We start from the raw sequence: 23,324 nt of genomic DNA, 5'->3' as shown, positions 1-23,324 counted from the left end.
ACCCCCCGATGCACCTCCAAGGTGCATAAATTTGTATGCAAGAGCTCACTCATGGTCCAGGGTAGAAAGACCCCCCCCCCTTCCCTTAGCCTCAGCACTAGGGCTAATATTGGTGGTAGCAATAGTACAGAGATGATTCTAGTGAATAAAACACCCCTGGTGCAGCTATAGTAGGGTTACCAGACGTCCAGGAATAGCCAGACATGTCCTCTTTTTGGAGGACTGTCCATGTGACTGGATGGATTTTTTTAAAAACACTGTTTGTCCGGAATTTTGAAGAGCACTGGGCTTCGGCCTGTGTCTAGAATGCCTCTGAGCATGCGCGGATGTGACACAATGATGTCACACACATGTGCGCATGCACAAGACATCATTGTGTCACATCCATGCATGCTCAAAGGACCTCCAGACGTGGCCCCAAACTCGAGAGAAGAGGTTTGTGTGGGAGCGGGCCTGGGGCAGTACAGGGGGCAGGGTCACATGTCTGGTTTTTGGCTCCACGAAATCTGGTAACCCTAAGCTATAAGCTCTAGAGAATCTGGAGCAGGAAACAAACACAAAAAGTAACACAAGTTTATAGAGGACTAGGAGGAAGATTCTCAAAACTCGCCAGTAAAATCTGGCGAGTCGATGGAGTGGCCGTAGTGAGAGCAATTTTTATTTTACAGGCGATTCTCAGCATAACAGCATGCAAATTATATGCACACTATTTGTGCAGAGAATCACTAGAGTGGGAGGAACTGTGCCTGGCGCTTGATCAGAAGAGCAATCGCTAAGCACAGCTCCTCCCTTCTGCCAAAGCTGTTTCTCCCTGCTCCGATCAACAGAGCCGCAAGTCTCCCGAGTCCTACCAGCTCAGCTGATTGACCGGCAGGGAGAGCAATAGAGGAAAATGTTCCTCCTCCTCCCAACAACCCCCTTGTCTACCGTGCCCAGCCCCCCCCCCCAACAAGATCGGCAGGAGGGATGCCTGCTCCATCCCACCACTGTAGCACCCCCCTGACAACTTGGAGCCCACTGCCTTCCACCACCAGGGTCCCTTGCCCCTCAACAAGCCCCCTGTACCCCAACAACTCCCAGCCCCCCATACCTTTAGCATGAAGGCTGGCCGGAGGTATGCCTACTCCCTCAGGCCAGAAGGCTTGCTTCTTCAAAATAGTGGGCCTTCCCCGTCCCTGACTGGCCCAGGCAGCTTAAGGCCCATTTTAGGGGAGGGCCAGTCAGAGCCTTAGGCCCCTTTCTGGCACATCTCAGGATGCATCAAGAAGGGGAAGGCCTACTATTTTGAAGAGCCAGGCCTGCTGGCCGGAAGGAGTAGGCATCCCTCTGGCCAGCCTTCATGCTAAAGATACGGGGGCGGGGGATTGTTGGGGGTGTGGGGGACACAGGCGGCAGGAGGGAGTGGGCATCCTTCCTGCCGGGGATGTTGAGAGGTTGTCAGGGTTGTTGGAGGACCCCAGCGGCAGTGGTGGGAGGGAGTGGGCATCCCTCCTGCTGATCTTTGATTCAGGTGGTCTTTTTTTTTTAATTTGTGGGGGGGGGGGGTCTGAATTGTCAACCTTTTTCCTGTCACTGCCTGAGCCAATCAGTGCTCAGGCACTGAACAGAAAGTCAGAAAACTGCCCGCAAATGTGCTACGAGGTTAGGGAATCACCTAACGATGATAGAGAATCGCCCAGAGTGCTCCTTTTAATATTAAATTAGCACATTTTACTACCATTTTAATATTAATTACCTCGTTGTACTACATTTGCATGACAGAGTCTGAGACAGCTAGGAAGCTCGGGAAAGACCACGGCGAGCCATTCTGATAATCGGACAGAAAAATACTGCCCTTTTAAACTGGCTGGAGCTGGTTCAAGGCATGGTAAGTTTTGAGAATCTTTTCCTAACTGGGGTTCAGTGGCCCCCTTAAGATAAAAAAGAGATAATGTACTGCTAATTACCGGTATGCTACAAACCCTGCATTTAAGTCAAGAGGTTTTCAGAAAGAGACCACCAACAAACAGGATGAAAGAGCAGAGTTATTAAATCAATGTGACTGCCTGTCCAGAAGGAAGCACTCTCTTATACCATGCAAGCATTAAAACAAACATTAGCAGTCTTTGATCATACCCAACATACTCTGATTTAAGAGAGTTTTTCTCCCATCACAGTGTGTGCAAAACTAACCCGTGTGGAGACATTACCCCATGAGAGAAGCCTTAAAGCAGCATGCCTTCACCAGGCTGCTACAGATCCCTACTCAGAAACTACAGGTTAGTAGAATCTCTCAACCCAGGCTCACACAGACCCTCATCAAATACAGGCAGACACAAAATGAAATGGAAACCCCATGAAGCTAGATTCTGCCTGCAGCGCGATACTTGGGGGCGGGACGACCCAGAAATGCATTTCCTACTGTACTGTGGAACTGGAAAGATTCCACCTTAGAAATATACTTATTAATGTGGTACTAGTATTGGGCTAGGATTCTTCTGGAACTAGTTAGACCATTAACTACACTATGGGGGTCCTTTTATCAAGCTGCGGTAGGGATTTTTTTTTTTTGTATAAATCTGTTTTTTATTAAAGAAGGTCAAACATACAAATGAAAAAGTACAGAGCTTATCACCCGCAATCTGGTTGACATGTGTACTGGAAACAAGTGGTTGACGGAGCACATCAGAGGCAGAAAAGACAATGAGTACAACAAAGAATGCACGGGTGCACTAAAGGCCGTACAGCAAATATATCCCAAGCCCCAGAACCCCCATACCCCCATCTCCCAACCCACCACCCCCCTTCCCCCAACAAGAACAGAGAAAGAGAAGATTTAAAAAAAAAAACAAAAAAAAAACCCATCCAATACATCCAAGGTGGGAGGACAGAACAGGCACCAAGCAGAAGCATGGGTTGCGGTATGGGGTTTAACGCGCGTTAAACCGCCTGCCGCGCTAGCCGCTAACGCCTGCATTGAGCAGGCGTTAGTTGTTTAGCCGGCCGCAGGGGTTAGCGCGTGATGGAATGTCCAACGCACTAACCCCGCTAGCGCAGCTTGATAAGAGGACCCCTATGTTATGACCCTTTTGCTGAATTTGCATTACCTTATTGCCCTTTTAGAAAGAAAAAAACATTGTTGGTCACTTGTATCTTGGGCCATGACCGCTTTATAACCGTACTAGGCCTCCAGATGTTCAAGGGATGAAGGAGAGTATCTTGGAAGAGTAAACTAACCTATGCACCTGTAATAATAAATCTGTTTTTATGTATTCATGTGATCCTTTTATGTTTAAGAGGACAAATCCCTATTCAAGGGGCTAGCCTCTGTCCAAAATATAGGACATATCTTGTCTGCCTTTAAGGCTAGTGTTTATTTAGTAACATAGTAACATAGTAGATGACGGCAGATAAAGACCCGAATGGTCCATCCAGTCTGCCCAACCTGATTCAATTTAAATTTTTATTTTTTTTCTTCTTAGCTATTTCTGGGCAAGAATCCAAAGCTTTACCCGGTACTATGCTTGGGTTCCACTTGCCGAAATCTCTGTTAAGACTTACTCCAGCCCATCTACACCCTCCCAGCCATTGAAGCCCTCCCCTGCCCATCCTCCACCAAACGGCCATACACAGACACAGACCGTGCAAGTCTGCCCAAAGTATTGCACAAAACAAAAAGATATCAGAGATTCACATTTCCCAAAACTCACAGAAAAAAACTAAAAGCTCCCCACAAAAGAGAGAGGGACACAGCACCCAGGAAAACTTCTGTTTTCAGTAGAAACAGCAGCACAATCTGTTGTATCTTGCCAGTGCCATCAGGTGAGAAATGGGATCAGACCAGAGCAATATGGACCCGCAGGCCTGTCAATGAATTTTCAAAAATAAAGTCCCTATAGTTTCCCTTTCAAAATGTGGGGTTGGCTGTGCTGTGGACACTTGTGAACTCACAAACTTTGCACATGATTTGGAGTCTGTGCTGTAAATCATAGGCCGTCTGCTGCCCTGTACTCCCAGCTCCTGGTTTTACCCAGGTAACTTTTAAATATACAAATTGTCAGGCCACAAAAGTTTCCCATGTATGTGTTGTTCCAAAAATATTTGAAATCATTTCTTTTTCACAAGTACTTACAACAAACTTACGTGTTTTTAGTATAGAATATTTTTGGATTGTTGTATTTAGATAATTGCTTTTTATTACTGTCAGCCACTTTGAAATCGGATATTGGGATTAGGCGGCCTATAAACTCTGAGACTGATTTCTGATTGGATGCACTAAAAACTAACTCTTGCACTTGCCTGGTGCCTCCTCTGGACCCCATCACATGAATAGCCTTGTGCATGCATGACTCTGGCCGATGGACGCCTTCAGGGCTGTCTAGTCCCAGTGCAGACAGAGGAAAGGAGAAATGAATCAAGAAGGGGAAGAGAGTAAAGTGTGTGTGTGTGTGTGCGCACGTGTATATCTACATGTACAGTGGGGAGGCGGGGGGGGGGGAAACTGTTAAGTGAATATCCATTAATCTGTACCACAGGGAGATATCTGATTGTGCTGGAAGCTGGTGTCTAGTCAGCTGAAGAACAGAGCCAGATCTGAGAGAACAGCTTCTCAAACAGGAAACACATACACACGTTTATTATTTATTTACCGTCTTTTTGAAGAAATTCACTCCAGGCAGTATATAGTGTACAATTTACTGTTGTAATCGTCCATTGCCGAACATAAGCAATAAACAATTGCATCAGTAAACACCTTGAAACAGTACCACACATTATGGCACAGTGCGCTATTTACAATGTCAACACAAGACACATTAAAACATCTTAATTGCCATCATAGGATGTAAGCATACTAATACACACACGCCACATGTGCACACAAGACACAAACAACTTTACTCTGAATCTGAATGGGGAAGGGGTAAAACATGGACCTGACGGACCTTGCGGATCTAAAATCGCACATCCTTAAAAATCTGAGGTCCATGCCACTTGTAGTTAGTTTCTGGCTCTGACAGACCTCTATGACAATTTGGCGCTGATGGATCCGTCTAAGCATAGGGAGGGAAAAGTATTAGGATCCATCAGCGCTAAAATGTCATAGAGGTCTGTCAGAGCCGCGGACCTCGGATTTTTAAATTTACTGGGGCTGCAGGAAACCGGTTTAAAGGATTCGTTTTAGAGCCGCTCCAGCACTAGTCTCTGGCTCTGACAGACCTCTTATGACATTTTAGCACTGACGGATCCTAATACTTTACCTTCCCTATGCCGAGACGGATCCGTCAGCGCTAAATTGTCATCGAGGTCTGTCAGAGCCAGAAACTAAGTACAAGTGGCACGGACCTCAGATTTTTAAGGACGGGCGGTTCTGGATCCGTAAGGTCTGCGTTTTACCCCTTCCCATCTGAATGTGTTACAAATGTGCCACAGAGGTGCACCGGGGACCTCTGGAAGAACAAAACATTACCCTTTACGCAGGAAAGGATGCCCAGGAATTATCTCTTGAGGTCGAGAGGAGAAGCAGCAAAATCAGCACCTCAACTACACCCAAAAACCCTTACTCTCATGTTTTCTACGCCCCTTCTCTCATGTATCAAAAATATGTCACTAACAGGAGCTCAAAGGGGTTCAAAGAATGTGAGAGTGAAAGAGCCTTCAGACGAGATTGACAGACCCCTAATGAGAGAGAGAAGAGCCTCAGAGTATGAGAGCACCTTTAACCTAGTGTAACACTCTCCTAATAACTGAGAGAGCCTTCAAATGAGTGTGACACGAGCCTAATGAGTGAGAAAAGGACCTCAGTGTGAGAGTGAAAGCCTTTAAATGAGTGTGACACAGTCCTAATAAGCAAGACCTGCCATCTCTGACAACACATGAGGTGAATAGTTCAAAGTATCAATGCTTTGCAGGCCAGATATCAGTCATTTACTGCTAGGGTCAAAGGTCAGGGGTAAGCAGATCCAAGCACAAGGTCTGAGCTTGGCACTGCAGATGTTCTCTTCTTGGCCTTTTCCCAGATGCAGGGAGCCTTTACAAAACAGGGGATTACCATTCTGTCACCTGATCCCACTAGGGACACATTACAACCAGTGCTTAAGTAGGAGGGTTAAAAACCAGTTTTACCTCCCTGAGCAGGGTTGGATCAGTGGGCAGAGCTGGACCACTGGGGTCAGCGTGACTATTTCCCAGAACAGGGATTAGTCAGTGTGTAGGGTGGACTGTTTGATAGGGTGAGCATTCAGAATGGTTTTAATTCTCTCCTAGTTTGCAGCAATACATTTGTTTTTTTGATGATCTGCAGTTATTCCACACTAGCTGATGCCCCGGCGTTGCACGGGTATTTAATTATAGCAATAACACTGTAAATGGATTCAAATAAAGATACTTTATAGTGGTGAATGAAATAATTTTTTTACAGCTTTATAAAAAGTACAATATTCAAATTATAATGTGAAATATTTGACAAAATGAATACAATACAACTAACACAAAACTTGATTATAAACAACATTTTTAGTTTCACCTCCAGGAGCAAGAACATATAAATTCTTGGGTGAACCCACCCTTGAGCAAGCAACATAGAGTTGTCCATGGGAAAAACAGGGGGATCTTAAATCCACTCCACAGTATGTAATAGTCTGTCCCTGTGATTTGTTGATTGTGATAGAGAATGCAAGTCTCACTGGAATTTGCTATCTCTTAAACTGAAAAGGAAGATCTGTTGGAATAAGTGGTATCCGCGGGATAAATACGGTTTCACCTTGTCCCTTTCCGGTTAAGATAGTTGCTTCAATTACATTGGCCAGTAACCTCTTTACACAAAGCCTTGTGCCATTGCAAAGTTTTGGTGGGTCAAGGTTGCTAAGTAAAATAATTGGAGATCCCACTTTAAGTAAAAGACGATGTGGTGGTAATCCAGCTGGATCAAGTGAGTTTTGGAATTATGTTGGGAAATTGATGACCTCATCAACAACTACTACTGTATCAATAGACTTGTATATTGATTTAAACAACTCAATATGTGGAAACTCAGGTTGAAAAGAAACTCCATGCAGTTTTTTCCCGGTTCAGCTACGTTAGATAGATTGTGAGCCCGCCGGGACAGAGAGGGAAAATGCTTGAGTACCTGATTGTAAAAACCGCTTAGATAACCTTGATAGGCGGTATATAAAATCCTAATAAACTTGAAACTTGAAACATGTGTTCCTAGTTCAGCATATGTGAGTACTCATGTAATGTCATAACATTATGAACTGGGGTGCATGAAGGAAACAGTTACAAACACAGTTAGAACATACAAACTCTATATGTATGGTGTCCGTGGTAGAATAGAAATGATGTCCCTAGTGGTTATAGTGTCATAGAAAGTGTTTAATAGTTGGAATTACTGTGAGAATGGCAGCTTTTTACATTTTTTCCATTGACATGAATGGGTGAAATCTGATTTTCTGTTTGTAGCTCTGCCCACGTGTGCAGGTGGGCCGCGAGACCCCCAGAACATATCAACCCAGGTAGTGAGGGATCTGCGGTTATAGTGTCATAGAAAGTGTTTTATAGTTGGAATTACTGTGAGAATGGCAGCTTTTTACATTTTTTCCATTGACATGAATGGGTGAAATCTGATTTTCTGTTTGTAGCTCTGCCCACGTGTGCAGGTGGGCCGCGAGACCCCCAGAACATATCAACCCAGGTAGTGAGGGATCTGCGGTTATAGTGTCATAGAAAGTGTTTTATAGTTGGAATTACTGTGAGAATGGCAGCTTTTTACATTTTTTCCATTGACATGAATGGGTGAAATCTGATTTTCTGTTTGTAGCTCTGCCCACGTGTGCAGGTGGGCCGCGAGACCCCCAGAACATATCAACCCAGGTAGTGAGGGATCTGCGGTTATAGTGTCATAGAAAGTGTTTTATAGTTGGAATTACTGTGAGAATGGCAGCTTTTTACATTTTTTCCATTGACATGAATGGGTGAAATCTGATTTTCTGTTTGTAGCTCTGCCCACGTGTGCAGGTGGGCCGCGAGACCCCCAGAACATATCAACCCAGGTAGTGAGGGATCTGAGGTTATAGTGTCATAGAAAGTGTTTTATAGTTGGAATTACTGTGAGAATGGCAGCTTTTTACATTTTTTCCATTGACATGAATGGGTGAAATCTGATTTTCTGTTTGTAGCTCCGCCCACGTGTGCAGGTGGGCTGCGAGACCCCCAGAACATATCATCCCAGGTAGTGAGGGATCAGTGTTTTGGAATTACTGTGAGAATGGCAGCTTTTTACATTTTTCCATTGACATGAATGGGTGAAATCTGATTTTCTGTTTGTAGCTCCGCCCACGTGTGCAGGTGGGCCACGAGACCCCCAGAACATATCACCCCAGGTAGTGAGGGATCTGCATACTAAGTTTCGTTCAAATCGGTCAAGCCGTTTTTGCGTGATCGCGGCACATACACACCTCCAATTTTATATATATAGATTTGTTAGAATTCTGCAAATCATAGACTCTTGTTTCCATCCAAAGCAAGGGCCGGTCAGTGTTTAGGGCGGGACCTTTCTGCTGGGGTGAGAGAACATAAGAACATAAGCATTGCTTCTGCCGAGTCAGACCATAGGTCCATCACGCCCAGCAGTCCGCTCCCGTGGCGGCCCTCCAGGTCAATGACCTGTAGTGATCTATTACTCATTATACCCCTGGATCCCTTCAGGAACTCGTCCGATCCCTTTTTGAAACCCAAAATCGTACTCTGCTCAACCACCTCCTCTGGAAGCGCAAGAGGTCAGAGTAAATGTTGCCCAGAGTAGGGATTACTTGGTGTGCAGAGATTTCACATTTCAGGATTACTGACAGATTATTAGAGGCAGAATAGAACTTCTTTTTTTTTTTTTCCTGTGAGCCATATCTGCAGTCCGCTTCCTGCAGAATGAGTGAGAGGTCCCAGGGGCCAGGGTGGGGAATGCACTGCATCGGTATACAGCACAACTAAGAACTATCACAGCTCAGCACATGCATGGCAGGGAAAGAAAACAATGACATATTCTGGACTTTGGTGAAAGCCTGCAGCTATCTAATGTGACACCATTGGATGACTGTGTCTCTACCCCTCCCCACCACCACATTATATCACTGCTACGCAAATGTGTTTGGTAAAACCGTCTCTATTTATTTCCCACAGGCACAGAGTTGTACAAACTACAGAAATTCAGTGCTTCTCCTCTTCTCTTTACCAATCTTGCTATTTACTTTTAACCTGGTGATTTTCTCCTCCCGTGAGATTTCAAGTCAGACAGAACCAGGGCTGGGATCCTTCTCCCAGAATATGGAGGGCACATTTTATATCCCCCCCCCCCCCAACTTCTCCAGTCGACAGCCACACTCCAGGACACCTTCCAAAAACTTTCAATCACGAGTCCCATTTTTGAAAACTACGTGCTGCACCATGTGATGTCTATCATTCCCCCCCCCCTCCGAGGGGGGCTTTATACACAACACCCAAAACATCTCCAGCTCTGGTTGATCTGAGGAGGAAGACCCGAGCTAAAAACGGAACCCAACCCCTCTGCATGACGGTGGGGAGCATCACTCCCAGCCAGCCCTACCAATCGCTACTTCTGATATTCTATTTATGAAACCCTCTTATGATGATCATAGTGGAAAAGCTGCTTATTCAGAGGGTGCAAGTCAGGTTATGCTGCTCAGCAAAAGAAGATCTCTCCTGGTTGCAGGTGCTGCACATACCATGCAGATGATCTCATAGCTTGATATACCCAACTCCTCTGTGGCATCATAAGAACATAAGCTGTGCCTCTGCTGGGTCAGACCTGAGGTCCATCATGCCCAGCAGTCTGCTTACACGGCGGCCCATCAGGTCCAGGACCTGTATAGTAGCCCTCTCTCTATACCCTTCTATCCTCTTTACCTTCAGAAAATTGTCCAATCCCTTCTTGAACTCCAATACCGTACCCTGTCCTATCACTCCCTCTGGAAGCGCGTTCCAGGTGTCCACCACCCATTGGGTGAAGAACTTCCTAGCATTGATTCTGAATCTGTCCCCTTTTAATTTTTCGGAATGCCCTCTCGTTCTTGTAGTTGTCGAAAGTTTTAAGAATCTGTCCCTCTCCACTTTCTCTATGCCCTTCATGATCTTGTAAGTCTCTATCATGTCCCCTCTAAGTCAACACTTCTCCAGGGAAAAGAGCCCCAGTTTCTCTAATCTTTCAGCATATGAAAGGTATTCCATACCTTTTATCAAACGTGTCGCTCTCTTCCGAACCCTCTCGAGTATCGCCATATCCTTCTTTAGGTACAGTGACCAATATTGGACGCAGTACTCCAGATGCGTGCGCACCATCGCCCGATACAATGGCAGGATAACTTCTTTCCTTCTGCTTGTAATACCTTTCTTGATTATTCCTAGCATTCTATTCGCTTCCTGGGATCGGAGGCTTCTCCCTGGGTGGAGTTCCTCTCTTAGGCTACGATGCTTAAAGCTCTGGCGCTGAAGTAAAATAGCGCCAGCCACTCACAGAGCAGAAACATAGCCTTCCAAAGCTCAAAGCTAATGGCCTTCAAATTATGTGTGCTATAAAAGCGAAAGCAAGAGGAAGGAACATGCTTTACCCACACACAGACAGCAGTTCTTCTGTACCTGACCGTGAAGCACACATTGGTGCTGCTCTTACACACCTTTAAATATAAGCTTTTCAAATTTGTTGTCACTTGAAAGGCTTATATTTAAGCACAGAAAATAGGTGCCAATGTGTACTTGCATGTTCAGGTTTGCTTGGACTCGTACACATTTGTTTTTCCAGTGTCAACACTTAAGAGGCGTGCATGGGCTTCCTTCTGCTTCTAAAACAAATCAAAACCAGCAGATTTTAAACACAGACTTGTAAGAAATCCTCTCTTCAAACCCCCCCCCCCCCCAATGCCAGCTCCACACTGGTGTTATTTTTCCAACGTTAAAAGAAGGGTTTGTGCGCTGTTCTCTGAGCATTGGAAGGGAATAGCAAAATTGTATTTAAATATTTAACAGCCATTGGACAATTCGTTGTATTTAAATATTTGCAGCCATTGGACAATTCAGCTCTAACGCTGGTGTTAGATTTTGAGCATCGGGCCGTTAGACTGATAACACTGTCTTGGCTTCCTGCTTTCCTCCCCCCCAACATACATAGGTTGTGTTACACGTGTGTGCATGTAAAGCTTCCAGTACTCCAGTCTAACACCTGCATTCTCCGTTCAACCAAACCAAACCAAACAGCAGCTTCCAAGCCCAAGGAATACCCTTTACAGTACAATCCAAAGACGACTGGATCTGGCTTCAACAATCTTCGATGTAAAAAACAATAGTGTGGAAATAACACTTGTATTCACTCTGCACAGCTACGAGGATTTCCCCCCCCCCACCACCACCCCGTTTCCTAGGAGTTTTGATAAGAAGTGCCAGCCTGCCACCATACTCCATCTCTGCACTTTAGAAATGCTATCCTTAATGGCCAGAGCTATTCATTAATTCGCTGGTGACGTCAGTGCAGTTTTCTTCCTCTAATAGTTCTATCCAGGGGACTAGTATTAGCTAGCAAAGGGAAAGGAAGAGGAATGGAAGATGATACTTTAACATATCTGGTCCCCTGCCCTGGTAGGAATTCAAGAATTTTTCTGTGCAGGATCCACTCTCATTCATACCAGTATCCAAGTCAGAGCCATTATATTATGGATAGAGATAGCTAACACCAGGCTCTGCCTTCAAGGCACAGTTCACTAATGTTAGGAGCCATTCACTAGCCACAGGCTCACAACCTGCTTTCCTAGTCACATACATTCTCCTAGGACAAGCAGGATGAGTCAGCCACAAATGGGTGTTGTCCCAACACCTCCCAATTTGCGGATAAGCTCTCCAATAGCTCAGAGAGATTTATTTTTTTTTTTCTCTGAGCATGTGCAGTGCCCGGGCCCCACTGGGCATGCCCGAGCCCTACCCATTTCCCCCTGCTTCCCCCTAATCCCCAGTCTTTAGTTTCCGCCCGTTCCCATCGGTCGGATTTTTTCTACAGCTCTCCATTACAACTTTTCTACTCAACTTGAAGATGCCTGAATCATCTAAAGAAACAACTGGGATGCAGGAGGAGGATGAACACACTGGATCCTCATGAATTGTGCGCCCACTGATTGGATCCGGCGCTTGAGGTTTCCGTGTGGCTTGCATTGTGCGCACATGTCACCATGTGCACGCAAGCTAAGGAAGAGGGCACTGAGAGACTTCATGAAGAGAAGTGAGGCCTGAGAATCTTCCTCCAGCAGCCATCCTCATCGGAGCGTAGCAGCGGGGGATCCACAGACGAATCCAGTGAGGAGCCTCCAGGACATCCTGGCTCAGTCAACCCCCCCCGACTGCAACTTGCCCGGTCGAGAAATCTCTCCCGGAAGTCCTGCATGCTGTCGCTAGCCGCCAGCCCCTGCAGGAAGCTGATAGGAGTCTCACCAGACCGAGAGATCTCTCCAGGAGTTCCTGCATGTTGCTGCTTACAGCCAGCCTCCGCAGGGCATGAAGAGAAGTGAGGCCCGAGAATCTTCCTCCAGCAGCCATCCTCATCAGAATGCAGCAGTGGGGGATCCACATGCTACAGTGGCAAGGAGTCTCCAGGATGCCCTGGCTCAGCTAATCCCCCCGCCTGCACTTGGCCCGGTAGAGAAATATCTCCCGGAGTCCCTGCATGTTGCCGCTTAGAACCAGCCTCTCCAGGGCAGCCGATAGGAGTCTCGCCAGACCGAGAGATCTCTCCAGGAATCCCTGCATGTTGCCACGCAGCCATCCTCTGCAGGGCAGCCGATAGGAGTCTTGCATGCTGCTGCGTAAATCCACAGCCTCTGCAAGCAACAGATCGGGGCTTTCACCCTCCAGACGGCATGCTGCCTCTTACAGCCAGCCTCTGAAGGGAGCCGATTGGGGTTCAAAGGTAAGTCCTATCTGCTTGTTTTTGGGAAAACCTCTGATAATCTGTTGCAGCCCCGAGGGCTCTGCCCCACCCTCCTCCCAATCTGAATTTAAGGAGAAAGAATCTCCCATGCTTCTTTCCCTTGGAGGGGACCTGCAGACCTCTCCCCCCAGTAGGAGACATGCTGCCCCAGAGTTCAGCTTATAAAGGACATGCTGGAAAAAAAACAAAACAAAACCCAACTCGATGTTTCTTTTCCTCTTGGGGTCCTGCAGAGTCTACAATTCACACCTTTCCCACCCCTCCCCCCTCCCCCTCTCAGGTTGGGAACGAGGAGTCTGCCTTTCTCAGCAGGGTGCTGATATCTTCAGAGATGCGGCATGTCAGACCATGCCTCTCCAAGGGTGGGGGTTTGAAACTCCTCAGTCTAAAAAGCTGTTTGCTCTTCATAAAACCTAGGCAGAGTGCTTTTCCAGCTAGCATGAGGGACTCTGTACTATTCATGATTTCTATAGCACTGAAAGGCATATGCAGCGCTGTACAGTTTAATATACAATAGGCAGTACAGCAGCAGAAGCCCACTCAAGAGGCATTATCACTCCTTTTTCTCTGCCTCCAGGCACAGTGGGAAACGCAGCCAGGTGCACTGGCACAGATGAAGGGGTGCATCCTGCCCCTTCTCTGCAGGCTCTCCCCCCCTCTCAAGAAGGACAGAGAAGGGCGGTGGGGTACATGGAGCCATCCAACCAGTCAAGTGGAGCAGCACATGAACCTGCGAACCACCAGGGGTGGGACCAGCAGCCACAGTTAATCCTTCTGCTGACCCACTCCTCTCTCAGCGGGCTACACTCCCCACTATGTCCCCCTTTAGAGGGAGCCCACGCACAACAACATGGCGCGGTTCAGCGGCATGCCATGCACCCAAGCAACGGAGGAACAAGCTACACACCAGCCTCCAGCCACGCCCCGAGTCAAACCACCCACAAAAATAAATAAATATTTACTAAAAAAAAAACAAAAAAAACCCCCACAAACAAGGACTCACCCCAAGTCCCTCCAGAAACTCACAGCCTTTCTCAAGATCCACGTGGGTGGACAACAAGTACCCAAGACAGAGTACTACAAGGCCTGAACTACCAGTACCAGTACTTCACGCAGGCAGTGGTGATTCCAGTCCACAAGAACCTCCTGGACTGCAGAGACGAGATTTGGCTGACTCCCTCCTCAGGGCAACCAACATCAAGGAGACTGGGATTGAAGAACCAGATCTTTCCAGCCCAGGGATTCGACAACCCGCAGCAGCCATACATGGACATTGCGGTAGCTTAAGAGAAACAGGGCAGCACGACCCCCCCCTCCAACCCCCGTCAGGGAAGGACCTGAAAAACCCTGGTTTCCACGGGGAAAAAGACCTTTGAGGGCGCAATGCTGAGCGCACAAATTGCTGCGCTCCAGTTCCAGATGCGGCTTTATCAGGAGGCCAGTGAGAGGAAATAAATAAATAAAATAAAATAGAGACTCCAGCTCACAACTGAGCCAGTCCACACTGGCAGCAGTCTGTGCCCCAGCGCTCGCAACAGTAACATAACTGCTACGCAAACAAGCACCGCCCGAGGAGCAGGGGCATCCAAGGGCAGCCCTCTCCCCAAGACAAAAACAGAACCTTGACCACCCTCCGGCCCAGCAGGATCAGATTGTCTGCGAAGGCTTGGCCCAGGATCACCATCGACCAGTGGGCCCTCAGCATCATCAAGCAGGGATTCCGAATTCGTCTCCACTCCCGCCCCCCCCCCCCCGAGTGGGCGGGGCACCCTCCATCTGACGACGCAACTTTCCTGCAGCAAGGAGAGGACCTGCTTCAGCAGAATCAATAGAGGTGGTGACGAACAGAGGAGATCACCAAGGGGTTTCTACTCCAGGAACCCCCGCGTCACCATGGACAAGGACAACGCTCGTCCCTGGATCTCTGTAAGCGCAACAGATGCATACACATAGAAACATAGAAATTGACGGCAGAAAAAGGCCATAACCCATCGAGTCTGCCCATACCAATGACCCACTCCCTGATTCTTACTCTTCTAGAGATCCCACATGAATATCCCATTTTCTCTTGAAATCTAACACGCTGCAGATGCACTCTCTGGGTACAGTCTTGGCCCTGTTACAGCCTGAGTATTGGCTAGTATCCCATGCACCCAGCCCACAGGAGGCATCATCGCTTCTAAAGCCAAGACAGACGCCTCCAGTACAAGGTCCTGCCCCTTGGACTCTCAACGGCTCCAAGAGCATTCACAAAGTGCGTGGCAGTGGCACTTCCTCGCCTTCAAGGGGTGCGCGTCCTATCTTATCTCGACAGCTGGCAGCCCCGTCAACCACCATAACCCTCCTCCAAGAACTGGGGTTCCTCATCAACTACATGAAACCCCACCTGATACCCACCCAGGGGATATCGTTCATCTGGGCAGTCATCGACACCACGCAGACCAAGGCCGTCCCATCGGGACTATCAGATCGACGCCATGACATCCCTGGCCCAGTGCATCCCTGCCAGCAGCTCATCGTCAGCACGCTCCGGTCTTTGTTGTGCAGCACACCAGACTACTCATGTGATCCCTGAAAGGGCACCTCAGACGTCACTGGGACCAGTGTACCCAACCTCTGACCACCCACCCACTGGAGCTCAGGGCCTTAGGGAATGCCCTCGAAACCTTCAAACAGGCAGGGCAGTCCTCACCCAAACAGAAAACCAGGTGGCCTCGCACTATATCAGCAAACAGGGAGGGACAGGGTCAACCTCGCTATGCAAGGAAGCTTGCCACATGTGGGAGTTCTCCAACTCCATTCAATGCACCATCCAGGCAACTTACCTCCTGTGGGAGCAGAACGACCTGGCAGAAAGACTCAGCCACCAGCTGGATCCCGATGAGTGGTGTCTCAACCCAGCGGCGATGAAGAAGATCTTCAGCACCTGGGGCACATCGAGCATCGACCTGTTTGCAACCGAACTGAACTCAAAATACTCGACCTTCTGCGCAAAGAGATCAACCCATCGCCATCTCAGCCCCGACGGTCTGTCTGTGAGTTGGAACACCCTAAGTCCTGCAGAAGATTCTTCAGGACAGAGCAACGGTGATCATGATTGCCCTGATCGGGCTCCTGCAACCAGGGTTCCCGTTCCGGCAAGGGATAGCGGTTCACCCACCTCTCCCCGCTCCAGATCAGTGCAGTTCTCATTACCCCCTCCACCACGACTTGCGTTCCTTAGCCCTGACCGCATGGATGATGAGAGGATGAACCAACCACAAGACGTGGAGCACGCTCTTATGGCAGCCAGAAGACCTTCAACCAGAAAACGCTATGGGTTGAAAGGGAGAAGGTTCCGCTACCAGTGCACAGACACGCAGCGAGACCCCTACAACTGCCCCATACCGGACATCCTGCAGTACATAATGAGCTTATTTCAGGGGGACAGCAGGATAGTCAGCCACACAACCCACCCGCCTCCCCATACGGCCGACCCGGCCACAGCTAGGAACATCCTGTGGATTAGGGGGAAGCAGGGGGAAATGGGTAGGGCTCGGGCATGCCCAGTTGGGACCGGGCACTGCACATGCTCAGAGAAAAAAAAAAAAAAAAATCTCTCTGAGCTATTGGAGAGCTTATCCGCAAATTGGGAGGTGTTGGGACAACACCCATATGTGGCTGACTATCCTGCTGTCCACGGAGAACCTACGTTACAGGTAAGTAACTACACTTTACACCACAGCCATATCCACGCTGCCTCCTCTCTCTTTTTCCTGGCTCTACACAGAGCTACATCTCCCTTCCTTTTCCACTTGTTTTGTTCATCTCCATGTGACTGGGATCATGGGTGTGAGTGATTTCAAAATACTGGAGCAGTAGTAAGCCAGAAAGCAGGAGGACTTGTGGAAAGATTGAAAAAGCAAACAGTAGAGCTGTGGGGGGGAGGGCTTATGATGCTCTGTTCCTCTGGGTGGGGGAAGCTAAGGCTCTTTTGGCACCCTCAGGAAGTGGTGGGGGAGAGGAGGGAACACAGCTCTTGCGACACCTTGTCATGGGGCCGGAAGGAGGGGAGGGAGTCACTAGGGGTGCTTAATGAAATTCCCTTCGGTCTACACATTTTTTCATGGGCTTTTCTGGGCTGCTCAAAATCAAGTAGCTGCCCAAAACTCTTCTGGCCTATGTTTATTTCACCAGTGACCACATCACATGACCCAGACTGACATTATAAAGCAGAGGCCTAGATAGATTTTTTTTTTTTTTTTTTTTGCTGGAAGTGGTTTTGCTATTCCAGTATTATTTATCCTTTCCTCAGGTCCAGGATGGGATCTTTTCCAAAGGAAAGCTTTAGGAACAAGTTTGCAGGATTCCTCTGCTTACAGGTTCCTTACAAAAGGGCCCTAAGGGGCTTCTGGTTAGAGAATGACACAGGGACAAATTTGTCTCCATACCCATCCCTGCAAGCTCTGTGCTCGAGGTTTGTGCAGATGAGGACAGAGCTTGCAGGGATGGGATAGAACTTGTGGGGAAAGATTGGGGACAGATCCCACGGGAACGGGGACAAATTTGTCCCTGTGTCGTTCTCTACTTCTGGGGTTTCAGATGGAGAGGGGAGCCACAGAGGATATGGCACAGATATGTTTACATGAACTCTTATGGCTTGCTACACTCCCAGACCTTTCCTCAGCCTTCTTCTGGAGGTCCTCAGGGCATTTTTCCTTCAGCGTCAAGCTCCACCCACCCCCCTTCCCCCCACCGCTGCTACCATGGGCTGGCTTGGTATCCAGGGCTCCAACAGCCTCTCCCTTTCCTGCTGGAAGCTTATTTGTGATTCATAGCTTACACCGCTGGGAGGCGGGTGCCGTGGTAACATCTCCATAGCAACAGAGATTTACCAGGCATCAGGGATGCAAGAGATGAGCAGAAGGGATGAGCTGAGATTGTCACACACATTCTTGGGATCCTTCACACAGAGAAAGCAGAAACAAACAGTTTGGTTTATGCTCTCCAATGCTCGGTTACTATCACGGGCTAACTTCCATGGCTTTGTGAAGAAATGTGCCAAGCTGGGTCTGACCAAAGGTCCACCAAGCCCAGCATCCTGTCTTTTACAGTGGTCACTCCAGGTTACTTGGAGGACCCAGCAGATCCTAATGGATCTCTTTCCATGTGTTCACAGTAAGAGGTTGTGAATCCATCTGGTATCCTCTTTGTGGGACCTCTTGTAGGTTATAAATGAGGCAGAGGAAAACCAAGAGGAGCTGGAAAGATCATTAGGACACCAAAGGAACAAATTGAAGAGAAAACAGCTAATACAGTAAAACAAGGATCTAAGACTGAGGGGAAGGGAAGGGAAGGGATCTGAATTAGCTCAGCTCATTTCTCTAGTCCGTCAGGATATGCTAATTCCCTCCATTAATAGTATTTTTCCATGAATCATGCACTCCTGTCGCTTTTTCCCCATTACAAATCTACCTCCTTTTCAATTGTTAGCACCACCAGATAGGTTTCTTTAAAATTAAGGTACAATCCGTGCCATTAGTACATGCTTTCCTTCCCTCAAAATTAACCACAATTCTAATGAATATAAATCCCTTCTTCCTGTATCATCCAGGGACAAAGACTCAAGAGCTCAGCCTGCATCTGGGCTCCTGTGTATGGCACTGGAAGCATTTTCGGAGAATACATCTTTCCTACTTATAAGCCTATATTTAGCTTCCAGAATTTCCTATGCACTTGCTTACATCACTGTTACCCTTGTACCACAAAAGCCAACGCATGCTGAGCAGCATCTAAAATCTTATCTAGGTGAAACATGACATCTGCTATCTTCCTACGAGGCAGGCATGTTACTAAGCAATTCTCATGCCCACCAACCACTTAGCTATCTACATTCCTAATGATCGAATCACAAGCTACAAGGGCAATCCTATCCAGGCTACATCACCCCACTTCCATCCTGAGTGAGAGAAGCTAATACCTGGAGGGCAGATCTCAGATACAGGCTCACTTCATAACACACAGGAGCATAAAAATGGCAGAAGATAAAGGGGAAAGGGAATGGGACTTGTATACCGCCTTTTTGGTGGTTACACATTTGAAGAGATGGGCAACGGAGGATTAAATGACTTGCCCAGGGTCACAAGGAGCAGCACTAGGATTCAATTCCACATCCTCAGGGTGCTGAGGCAGCAGCTCTACTACTTGGCCACTTACCCAATGTGCCCATCCATGCCAAATGCTATCTCCCTCAGAGAACCTCTGTGGTGATAGCAGATAAAGCCCACATGGCCTAACCTGTCTAACAATCCACACCAACCACTAATCTCTACTATCCCTTCCTCTCACCTCAGAAGCCCTCTGAGCTTGTCCCATGTTTTGTTGAATTCAGATACAGTCATCGTCTCCACAGGAGGCCGTTCCACGTATCCATCACACTTTCATAAAGAAATATTTCTTTAGATTACTCCTATCCCCTTTCGCCTTTATCCTATATCCCCTCATTCCAGAGCTTCTTTTCAGTTAAAAGTCTCACATTTATGCCACTGAGGTACCTTAGAAATCTTTCTCATATCTTCCTCTCCCACCTTTCCTCCAGAGAATACATAATGAGATCTTTAAATCTGTCCCCTTCCCATTTCTTGTGTATTTATACCATGGAGGTATTTAAATGTCTCTTGTCATATCTCCTGCCTTTCTTCCAGAGTATACATCTTGAGATCTTTAAATCTGTCCTCCCTCCCATTTCCTGAGTAGTTCTGATAGTATATCTCCCTCTCCCGTCTTTCTTCCAGACTATACATAATGAGATCTTTAAGTCTGCCCCTTTCTCCTGCATTTAAGTATATCATTTGCACCTGCAAAAAATTGTGTTTGCTTCAATTCCCTCGGTTGTTTCAGGACCAGAAGTCAGAAAACCAGGGCTTGAGTCACATCTCAACATGGAATGAACATTGTTTTGCATCACTTGTGAAATAGTTAGTCTTTTTTCATTATTATTATTTTATTCTATGGGATATACATCAAGTGTACATCATTCCTGGCCCCCATTCTGCAAGAGCCCTGGGACCCTTGAACTGCACCAATCAAACTTTATAGATTCTAAATTAGTGCAGAGAGCTTTCATGACCAAATTCTTCATGCTATCAGCATGCATATAAAATGCCCAGAACTAGTCAAGGATTGCTCCCCAGGCCTGTCATGTCATTAACATATCCACAATGAATACACATGAGAGAGAACTGCACATCCTGGGATTCCAACTTAGGCTGATCTCCTTAAAACCCAGCTGGTTGTGGGATTACCAGGACGTGTAAGAAAAGCACTGCTGTACACATTGCATGACCTCAAGAGTGTCTGCCTCCACAGGTCAAAATGCAGAGGTAGAGAATTGAGCACACCTCAGGCAGCTTTCTGGGGTCAGAGGGAGCATGCAGGGCTGCAGATTGCTAGATAGTCTCTGGTGCTAACTTTCATCTGAATGTTTAAGAGCTCTAACTACTCACTTCCTAATGCTCATAGACTCCCAAACTCAAATACTTGACAGCAGCCCTAGACATCATTTCTTGGCTGACATCAGCTAGGGTCAGAGGGCACAGCTGGTTAAACTGAAGCCTCAACTAACAACAATTTCTGTCCAGAAATGTTTTTCAACTGAACCATAGAGTAAAATAGACTTTTTAGAAAAAGGAATTTAATTTGCTTTGCTTGCCAGTGTCCAGTAAGGTTGTCTGCATTTCCACGATCAACATTGTCAATTACGGTAAAATTATTTTGGTGGGAATGCTGGCATTTTAAAAGCCTCTATGTGGCTCATGGCAGCATAACTCATATATCTAATTATTAAATCCTGTCATATCATTATTAGAAGTTTTTTACTGGTGTACATACAGTTAATTATTTGTATAAGAGAATGACCCTGTCCAAATTTTCCCCCATCCCCGCGGGAACTCATTTTCCCGTTCTGTCGAGTTCTTTTCCTGTTCCTGCCCCATTCCTGAAAGCTCATCCTCATTCTGCACAAGCCTCAAACACTTTAAAATTATAAGTGTTCGAGGCTTATGCGGTTAAGGCAAGGCTTACAGGAATGGGTCAGGGACAAAACTCACGGGGACGGGACAGGGAAATTGTGTTCCTGCGGGGATGGGGAAAAATTTGTCCATGTCATTCTCTAATTCATAGTTCCAAGTTTTTTCTGTACTTGATACATCATCTATCAAAGTACCGTATTTGCCGGCGTATAAGACGACTTTTCAGTACCTTAAAATCCTCCCCAAAGTCGGGGGTCGTCTTATACGCCGGGTACTGTTTACATGCAGTGGCGTACCAAGGGGGGGGTGGAGGGGGCGGTGCGCCCCGGGTGCCAGCCCTAAGGGGGTGCTCCCGGCCTTGCCGTTCAATCCCCCCCCCACCCCCGAAGGACCGCTCGCCCCCCTGGCCTCCCCGCACCACCTATGAAGCAGCCACAGCAGGATCGCGAAGTCAGCGTCAGCGATCCCGCCCCTCCTCTGACGTCAGAGGAGGGGTGGGACCGTGGCGCAGGAAGCAGCGCAGGGATCGCTGACGCTGACTTCGCAATCCTGCTGCGGCTGCTTCATAGGTGGTGCGGGGAGGCCAGGGGGGCGAGCGGTCCTTCGGGGTGGGTCGGGGCATCAGGCCTTCAGGGTGGGGCGGGCGGGCAGGCAGGCAGGCTTTCAAGGGGGAAGGGGGAAAGGCAGGCAGGCAGGCCTTCAAGGGGGAGACAGGCCTATAAGGGGGGGACAGGCCTACAAGGGGGGGACAGGCAGGCAGAAGGTTGTGCAGAAGGTGTGCGGAAGAAGGGGTAGTCTTATACGGCGAGTATATAACAAACTCTATATTTTAACTGTAAAAGTTGGGGGGTCGTCTTATACGCCCAGTCGTCTTATACGCCGGCAAATACGGTATACCTAGACGGTTTACAATACTAGTTTAGAAGACAATTAAAAAAAAAAAAAAAAAAAAAAAAGATTTCATAGTTAAAATAAGAGTGAGGTAGATGAGACTGAGATACTTACTGACACACAGGGAGGTGGGGGGCCGGAGGATAAAAAATATATCGAGATAAAAGAAAAAAGGGAGGTAAATAAAAGGTAAAGGGAAGAACAATCGGGGGTGGGGGGGAGGAGGTCGCTTCAGGGAAGTGGTTCTTACTCTTTGCCAGTGTGAAGGGTCCAGAAAAGCGACAAAAACGGTTAAGGGACTAGAAGAGTTGCCGTACAATGTGAGGCAAGAGAAACTGGGCCTCTTCTCCCTTGAAAAGAGGAGACTGAGAGGGAACATGATCGAAACATTCAAGATATTGATTGGAATAGACTTAGTAGAGAAAGACAGATTGTTCACCCTCTCCGAGGTGGACAGAATGAGAGGGCACTCTCTAAAGTTAAAAGGGGATAGATTCCATACAAATGTAAGGAAATTCTTCTTCACCCTGAGAGTGCTAGAAATCTGGAACGCTCTTCCAGAGGCAGTTATAGGGGAAAGCACCCTTCAGGGATTCAAGAAAAGGTTAGATAAGTTCCTGCTGAACCAGAACGTACGCAGGTAAGGCTAGACTCAAATAGGGCTGGGCATGATGGACCACTAGTCTGACCCAGCAGCGGCAATTCTTATGTTCTTATATTAATTAACCCCCTCTTCTATTAAACTGCACTAGCAGTTATTAGCGCAGAGAGCTGGGCTGAATGACCTGTGCTGCTCCCGACGCTCATAGGAATTCTATGAGCGTCGGGAGCAGCGCAGGCCATTCAGCATGGCTCACCGCGCTACAAACTGCTAGTGCAGTGTACTAGAAGAGACCCTAAGTATATGGTCTCTACTCAAGTTTGGTAGACGTCCCTAAATAGGAAGGTTTTTAATTTTTGACTTAAATTTATCCAGAGATGTTTCAAGTCTGGTGTCTGATGGGAGCGCGTTCCATAATGAGGGAGCTGTGATGGAGTACCGAAATAGGCCTGGTGTTTTCTGCCCGGGCTGAGCACAGTTTGTATCTGCCATTGACAGTGCGTTTCCTCTGCTTTTCCTTACACCAGTTTTCATAGCATTCAGGCTCCTCATATAATTTCACTACCACTAACATTTGCAGAAAGCAGTATGGGACTGCTAAGCACTTCTTCATTCTAGGACGTGGATTTGAGATTGTATTATTTATGCACCTCCAATATTATTTGTAAAATTAGGGTTTTTTTCATTTATTTTTTTTAATACCCGGGTCGATAGTCAAAGTGATTTAACCAGCCAGAAATAGATCCTGGCCAGTAAAATCGCTTGTTCAGGGCTAACTGCTCCTTTTCAGCAGCACTTAACTGGTTAGTGCTCCTGAATTTCCGGGTTTAGCGCCAGAAAACAGCAAAACATTGCACGCCACCGGTTG

At 47.3% G+C, this 23,324-nt stretch overlaps 1 protein-coding gene and 1 long non-coding RNA gene across 5 annotated transcripts in view; one reads left to right on the top strand and one right to left on the bottom strand.

Moving 5' to 3' along the window:
- LOC117365563 overlaps window positions 1-23,324 on the top strand; it is a 128,167-nt gene that overhangs the window by 72,223 nt on the left and 32,620 nt on the right. Inside the window, exon 2 of the long non-coding RNA XR_004540418.1 lies at window positions 1,762-1,867. This is a non-coding gene — a long non-coding RNA (uncharacterized LOC117365563). The remainder of the gene's footprint in view (window positions 1-1,761; window positions 1,868-23,324) is intronic.
- PALM (paralemmin) overlaps window positions 1-23,324 on the bottom strand; it is an 89,270-nt gene that overhangs the window by 49,599 nt on the left and 16,347 nt on the right. The gene's annotated exons all lie outside the window — the stretch shown is intronic.

The sequence above is a fragment of the Geotrypetes seraphini genome, chromosome 8 (assembly GCF_902459505.1).
Source record: "Geotrypetes seraphini chromosome 8, aGeoSer1.1, whole genome shotgun sequence".
Lineage (NCBI taxonomy): Eukaryota > Metazoa > Chordata > Amphibia > Gymnophiona > Dermophiidae > Geotrypetes > Geotrypetes seraphini.
The sequence above is the reverse complement of the archived record's forward strand: the minus strand, read 5'-3'. Positions and strand labels throughout refer to the sequence as shown.